We start from the raw sequence: 7,560 nt of genomic DNA, 5'->3' as shown, positions 1-7,560 counted from the left end.
CTAATTCTCTCCCCCTTCCCCTCCCCTCTGGATCCACTCTCTTTCCTCTCCCTCTACCCCTCCTAATTCTCTTCCCCTTCCCCTCCCCTCTGGATCCACTCTCTCTGTCTCTCATTAGAAAAGAAGAGGCTTCCAAGAGATAACCAAAAATGACAAAATAAAATATAGGATGGAGCAAAAACCATTGCATTGAGGTTGGACAAGGCAACCCAACAGAAAGAAAGGAGCCCAAGTGCAAGCAGGCACAAGAATCAGAGACCCCCTGACCCACCTGTTCACATACTCAAGAGTCCCACAAAAATATTAAACTGAAAGCAGTAGCGCATACACAGAGCATGCAGCACGCACCATGTAGGTCCTGTGCTTACTGCTTCAGTCTCTGTGAGTTCATATGAGCCTGGCTTAGTCCATTCAGATGGCCTTGTTCTCTTGGTGTCCTCCATCTTTTCTGGCTCTTAGACTCTTTCTGTCTCATTTTTTGCATGGTTCCTTGAGCTCTGAGGAGAGAGATTTGATGGATATATCCCATATAGAGCTGTGTGCTCCATGGAGTCTCTCTCTGTGGAATGTCTACCTGTAAGTCTCTGTATCTTTTCCCCTCTGCTGCAAGAGGAAGTGTCTCTGATAATGACTGAATAAGGAACCAATCTAGGGTATAGCAAAATATCATTAGAAATATATATATATTATATTAGAAATATATATGCTAGAAATATATATGTAATGTACACACACACACACACACATATACATATATGACCAATAGTGTTTGGTTTTACCCTAGGTCTCTGGGCTATCTGGTCTCTGGTTCTTGGTCACCCAAGCAGTGTTGAGTATAGGTTCAGTCTTATGGAGTGGGCTTTAAGTCTGATCAGGTTTGGGTTGGCTACTCCCACCAGTTCTGTGCCACTGTTGCTCTAGCAAATCTTGCAGAAAGGACAGACTGTAGGTCAAAAGTTTTGTGGAAGGATTAGTGTCTACCTTTCTCCTTTGGTAGCCTGCAGAGTATCTTCCCACACCAAAGACACTAGAATGTAGGGGTGAAGGCTCTGTGTAGCTCTGCTTCTCTGTGTTCAATGAGTTGTGTGGGTATTGTCCTCAGCCATGGGGCCCCGTTGATTGTTTGCAGAGAGCAATCCATTATCTTAGCAACAGCTTGGGTTGCTTGGGGATTTCCATGGGACTCCCTTGGCCAACAACTCAGTTGAATGCAACCCAGTCCTGGTACTGAGATGGCCAGCTAGGTCTCTCTAGCTCCATTACCAGGAGATTTCATCAGGATTGCTTCATTCCTTGGTTTAGGAAGTTTCTATATTGCATTAGGTTTCCATTCATCTCTCAGATTCCCCCTTAATTTCAACTGTCTTTCCCCCTATTCCTTCTCTCAACTCTATCTCCCATTCCCCCTCCCCACTTGATCTTCTTGTTTCTGTCCCCACCTTTCCCCAGTCTACCTGGGGAATCTAATCTATTTCCTCCTTCAAGGGAGACTCATGTATCTCCCTTTGTTCCTTCCCTTATACCTAAGTTCTCTGGTTCTACAGATTGTAGGTTAGTTCTCATTTATTTAATGATTTCTATCCAGTCATAAGTGAATACCTATCATACTTATCTTTCTGGGACTGGGTTACCTCACCCAGAATGTTTTTTCATTCTAGTTCTATTATTTGCTTGTAAACTTTATGATGTCATTTTTTTTAAACTGCTGAGTAATAGTCTATTGTGTAAGTGTACCACATTTTCTTTGTCCCTCTTTGTATTGAGGAACATCTAGGTTGTTTCTAGTTTCTGGCTATCATAAATAAAGCTGCAAGTGTCCTTGTGGTAGCATGAAGTGTTCTCTGGTTGTGTGCCCAGGAGTAGTATATCTGGATCTTGAGGTAGATCGATTTCCAACTTTCTAAGGAGCCACCATATAGATTTCCATAGTAGCTATTCAAGTTTGCACTCCCACCAGCAATGGTTAAGTGTTCCTCTTATTGCACATCTTTGCCAGCAGGAACTGCCACTTGTACTATTGATCTTAACCATTCTGAAAGGTGTAAGATAGAATCTCAAAGTGGTTGTGATTTGGAGTTCCCTGATGGCTAAGGATATTGAGCATTTCTTTAAAAGTTTCTCAGCCTTTTGAGTTTCCACTATTGAGAATTCTTTGTTTAGATCTATGCCCTATTTTTAAATGAGATTATTTGGGTTTTTGATATCTAGTTTTTTTGAGCTCTTTATGTATTTTTGGATGTCAGCTCTGTATTGGATGTGGAGTTGGTTAAAATCTTTTCCCATTCTATAGACTGATGGTGCCCTTTCCTTTACAGAAGTTTTTCAGTTTCATGAGGTTCCATTTTGTAATTTTAAAACCTTTTTATTGTTTCTTTGTGAACTTCATATCATACACCCCAGTCCCACTCATCTTCGTATCCTCCCTCTGTTCTTGCAACCACCCTCTACACAAGAAAATAAGAATAAAAATAAAAGAATAGACAAAACAAAACAAAGTATCTCATTGTGGTAGCTGTAGTGTGTGACAGTGTGTCCCATCTTTGTCAACACATCTGTACTTGCAAATGTTCACTGTAATGAATCATTGTTTTGGTTTGAGGCCTCTGGCTTCTGTTACTGGCTTCTGTTACAATATCAATATTGGATCCTCACCAAGATGCCTCTCAGATATCCTATTGTTGCCCTGTGTCATGGAGACACTGCAGTTTTGGATCTGTAGGACCCATCCTTTCATGCACTCCACAATGGGGTAGATGTTTGGGTGGACCAACTCAAATTACTGTATCTGGGCCTGGGCAGTAGCTAAGTGGGTCAGCCCACTAGCTCTCCCATACCCACACTACCAGGAGGAGCTCCTCAGTACTGCCCCAGCTAGCTCACCCAGTGCCACAGCAAGCAAGAGGCAGGGCCAGCTCTCTCACTCTCACAAGTTCGAGGGCTAATTGGTACTCATCAGAGCCAGCCTGTGCTTCGTAGTTGAGGTACAGGACTCACTCTCCTAAGTGCTGCAGTCAGTGAGGGGTGGGGCCAGCTCTCCAGAGTGTCCCAGACAATGAGGGATGGGTCCACTCTTCACAGCCCTTGGACATCTACATGGTCCAATGCAGCAGCCCAGCCCAGGGACCTTCACATGGTCTGTAGTGGTAATATGAGCCACAGACATTGACATAGACCCCTACCACTGCATGGCCATGGGCACAGACATGGCCATAAGTGGTGGTACCTGCTGGGACTTCACCATGACCTCAGGTGGCAGGGCAGGCTACTCTCTTGAGTCTCCAGTCTGCCTCTCTCCATAGTGCACAAACTGCTCTACTTCTCTTTCTCCCCCATCTCTCTACCACATACTTGCACACTGAAGTGACTCCTGTTGTGAGAGGGCCATGTGGCTAGTGGGCCTCTGGGTGTCTTCCCCTGCCTGTAACATATGGTATGGTAGGAAGCAGCAAGGTCCTATTTATCGATTGTTGATCTTAGTGCCCATGCTATTAGTGTTCTGTTCAGAAAGTTGGCTCCTGTGTCAATGTTTTCAAGGCTGTTCTCCACTTTCTCTTCCATCAGGTTCTGTGTATTTGGTTTTATGTTGAGGTCTTTGATCCACTTGGGCTTGAGTTTTATGAGGGTGATAAGTATGGCTCTATAGACATTGAGTTTGACCAGCACCATCTATTGAAGATGTTGTCTCCTCCCCACCCCCAGTGTGTATTTCTGGCTTCTTTGTCAAAAATTGTGTGCTCATATGTTTGTGGATTTATGTCTATGTCTTCACTTTGATTCTATGTATCAGTATCCATCTTTATGCCAATACCACATGATTTTTACTATAACTTTGTCATAGAACATGAACTCTGTCATAGTTAGGCCTTGGTTCTTCTTCCCAGCCCCATGTTCTCAGAAATAAGACTCAGATATATTTAAAATAGATTTACAAATATATTTTACTTGTAAAATATATTTACAAGCATATTAAAATATACTTACAAATATATTTATACTCAAAATATATTTACAAATACCTTGGCCATATAGCTATGTTCTTCTCTTACTAAATCATAACTTAAATTATACCATTTATTACCATTTATATACCAATTATACCTACATTCTTTCATGTGTCTGGTTACCTGTTCTTCTGGTGATCTTCCCAGGCAAATCTCCCTCCTGGCTCTATCCTAGAATTCTCTCACTCCCAGATGTTCCACCTGCTATATCCTGCCTAAGCAATAGTTAATCAGATTTATTATTGATGCTACATCCATACAGACATAAGATATTCTCTTTACAGAAATCAGGAATGGTGAGACCTCCAGCAGTTTGTTTGTTTGTTTGTTTTTCAAGACAAGATTTCTCTGTGTAGACCCGCTTGTCCTGGAACTCACTCTGTAGACCAGTCTGGTGGCCTCAAACTCACAGAGATCTGCCTGCTTCTGCCTTATGAGTTCTGGAATTAAAGCTCTGTGCCACCACCATTATGATCCAGAAGTTCTTTTAGCTATCCTGGGGTTTTGTTTTTCTATAGGAAGCAGAGAATTGTTCTCTCAAGATCTGTAAGGAATTGTGTTGGAATTTTAATGGGGATTGCATTTATTCTGTACATTACTCTTGGTAGGAGAGCCATTTTTTCTATGTTATTCCCATTGACTCATAAGCATAGGAGTTTGTAGTGAGAATTTTGGTTTCTTTAAAAACACAGAAATATTATAAGAATGTGTACTGACTTTACTCCCAGTTATGGGATATGGGGCTGCTTCAGATTGTCCACAGCAGGTGACTATGATTTGCGTCATTCTCTAGCAGTGGCATGATTTTGCCAGCTGCAGATAGTTTTTGCAGGTATGTGACATTTGGAATTCTGGGGTTACTTCAGAGCATATATAAATGCTAGAGCCATGGTAGAAGGGTTTGATTGGCCTGCTGGTAGTTGGATGCAGTTTGCTGTGGTTTGTTAAGTAGTCATTTACAAAGAGACAAGAAATCCCGACAAAGAAATTAGATATCCTGGTGGGGAAGATCAAACTTGTTCCAAGGAAGTTGATACCACTAATCAGTGGGAAGTGGTCTAATGACATCATCACCCCTCCCCCTCTATTCTTTTTTCTCTACCTAGTGTTAGTGGGTTGGAAAGGAAGAAGAGGAGGGGTGGAGGATGGTGGAAGAAAAAGGAACCCATAAGGTAGCAGAAGACAGTAACAAGAGATGTTTCCATCTTCTGACACCTTCAATTTCTCCAAAGACTTGATTTTTTTACTTTCACTTGCTTGGTTAGAGTTACCCCCAAGATGCTTTATATTCTTTGTGGCCATTGTAAAAGGTACTGTTGTTCCCCTAATTTCTTTCTCAGTCCATTTGCATTTGTATTTAGGAGGACTACAGAGTTTTGTAGGTTAATTTTGTTTCCAGCTATTTTGTTGAAAGTGTTTATCAGCTGAAGGAGTTCCCTGGTGGAATTTTTAGGGTCACTTATGTATAATCTGCAAATAATGATACTTTGACATCTTTCCTTTAAATTTGTATCCCCTTGATCTCCAGTAGTTTTCTTATTGCTTTAGGTAGAGCTTTGAGTGCTATATTGAATAGATATGGAAAGAGTTAGGCAACCTTGTCATGCTTCTGATTTTAGTGGAATAGCTTTGAGTTTCTCTCCATTTAGTTTGGTGTTGACTATAGGCTTGCTGTAAACTGACTTTATGATGTTTAGGTGTGTCCCTTAGGTTCCTAATATCTCAAGAATTTTTATCATGAAGTGGTGTTGGATTGTGCCAGAGGTCTTTTCTACATCTAATGAGATGATCGTGTGTTTTTGTTTCTTTCAGTTTGCTTATATGGTGGATAGCATTTATTGATTTTTGTATATTGAACAATTCTTGCATCTCTAGGATGAAGCTTACTTGATAATGGTGGATAATCTTTTTGATGAGTTCCTAGATTTGGTTTCAAAGTATTTTATTGGCCAGGCGGTGGTGGCGCATGCCTTTAATCCCAGCACTTGGGAGGCAGAGGCAGGCGGATTTCTGAGTTGGAGGCCAGCCTGGTCTACAGAGTAAGTTCCAGGACAGCCAGGACTATACAGAGAAACCCTGTCTCAGAAAACCAAAAAAAAAAAAAAAAAAAAAAAAAAAAAAAAAAAAAAAAAAAAAAAAAAAAAAAAAAAAAAAAAAAAAAAAAAAAAAAAGAAAAAAAAGAAAAAAGAAAAAACGAAGTATTTTATTGAGTATTTTTGCATCTATGTTCATAAGGGAAATTGATATGTAATTCTCTTTTTTTGTTGGGTCTTTATGCGGTTTGGGTATCAGGGTAATTGCTTTCATTTCACTAAACATTATTACTCTATTTAGATGATTTATCTGATCTTGATTTAACTTTGCTAAGTGGTACCTATTGAGAAATTATCCATTTCTTTTAGATTTTCTAATTTGGTGGATGGAGTGCAGGTTTTTAATGTATGCCCTTATAATTCTTTGGATTTCCTCAGTACCTATTGTTATGTTCCCTTTTCATTTCTGATTTTATTAATTTAGATGTTCTCTCTCTTGCGTTTTAGTTAGTTTGGAGAAAGGTTTGTCTATCTTGATGATTTTCTCCAACAACCAACTTTTTGTCTCACTGATTCTTTGTGTTGTTCCTGTCATTTCTATTTTACTGATTTCAGCCAACAGTTTGATTATTTCTTGCCTCTTGGGTATGATTACTTGTTTTTCTTCTAGAGCTAGTTCTCAGGGAGGGAGCTTTCAGGTCTGTTCCAGCGTGGGGGCCTCTGCTATAGGGACTTACCTTCCACCTCTAGGTGGGAATCAAGGGCTATATCAGCAGCCTATAACATGTTGTTTTGAGAGACTCTTGGACAACCCTGATTAACAGATCAAAAGAGGGTTGCTCATGACTGGTGTTGGGGTTTTTGTTTGTCTATAGGTCTTGGGGGAAGCACTGCGAGACCAGCTGCAAAATTTTATTTGAAGTATAAGTTAATATTTATGGACTAATTTACATGTGCTGAAGGTATTTTTTAGATAGAAAATCAATAGTATGACTATTATACTATTAATAGTATTTACTATTAATCCTTACATCCTTACTCTTATTTTATCCCTCCCTCCTTCTGTTTTTATCTCCCTCTACCTTCCCCTTGAAGAGTCCTCCATTTTCCCATTCCTCGTTTCTTCGAATTTTGAGACCTTTGTCTATTATGAATACTAACCCTCTATCATGTTTAGGTTACAGAGTTTCCTCCTAGTCTGCAGGCTTTCTCTTTAGTCCACTGAGTCCCGTTTTTTTTTTTTCATTGATCAGCCTTAATTTCTGAGAGAAGGAATTCTTGTTCCAAAAGTCCTGCCTTCCCACCTGCACCTTGTAAGGAACGGCCTGCATTTTCTTCCAGCAGCTTCAGTGATTTAGGTCCCACTCGGTGAGAACTTTGACACACTCTGAGTTCATTTTTGAGCATGGTGATTGATATGGATCTAATTTCACTCCTCTTCCTGTGGACATCCGGTTTCCAGAGCACTGTTGAAGCTGTCTCTCTTCCTGTATGCATTTTTTTTTTTGGGTTTTTTTTTTTTTTTT

This window comes from Mastomys coucha, unplaced genomic scaffold (assembly GCF_008632895.1).
Source record: "Mastomys coucha isolate ucsf_1 unplaced genomic scaffold, UCSF_Mcou_1 pScaffold16, whole genome shotgun sequence".
NCBI lineage: Eukaryota > Metazoa > Chordata > Mammalia > Rodentia > Muridae > Mastomys > Mastomys coucha.
The sequence above is the reverse complement of the archived record's forward strand: the minus strand, read 5'-3'. Positions refer to the sequence as shown.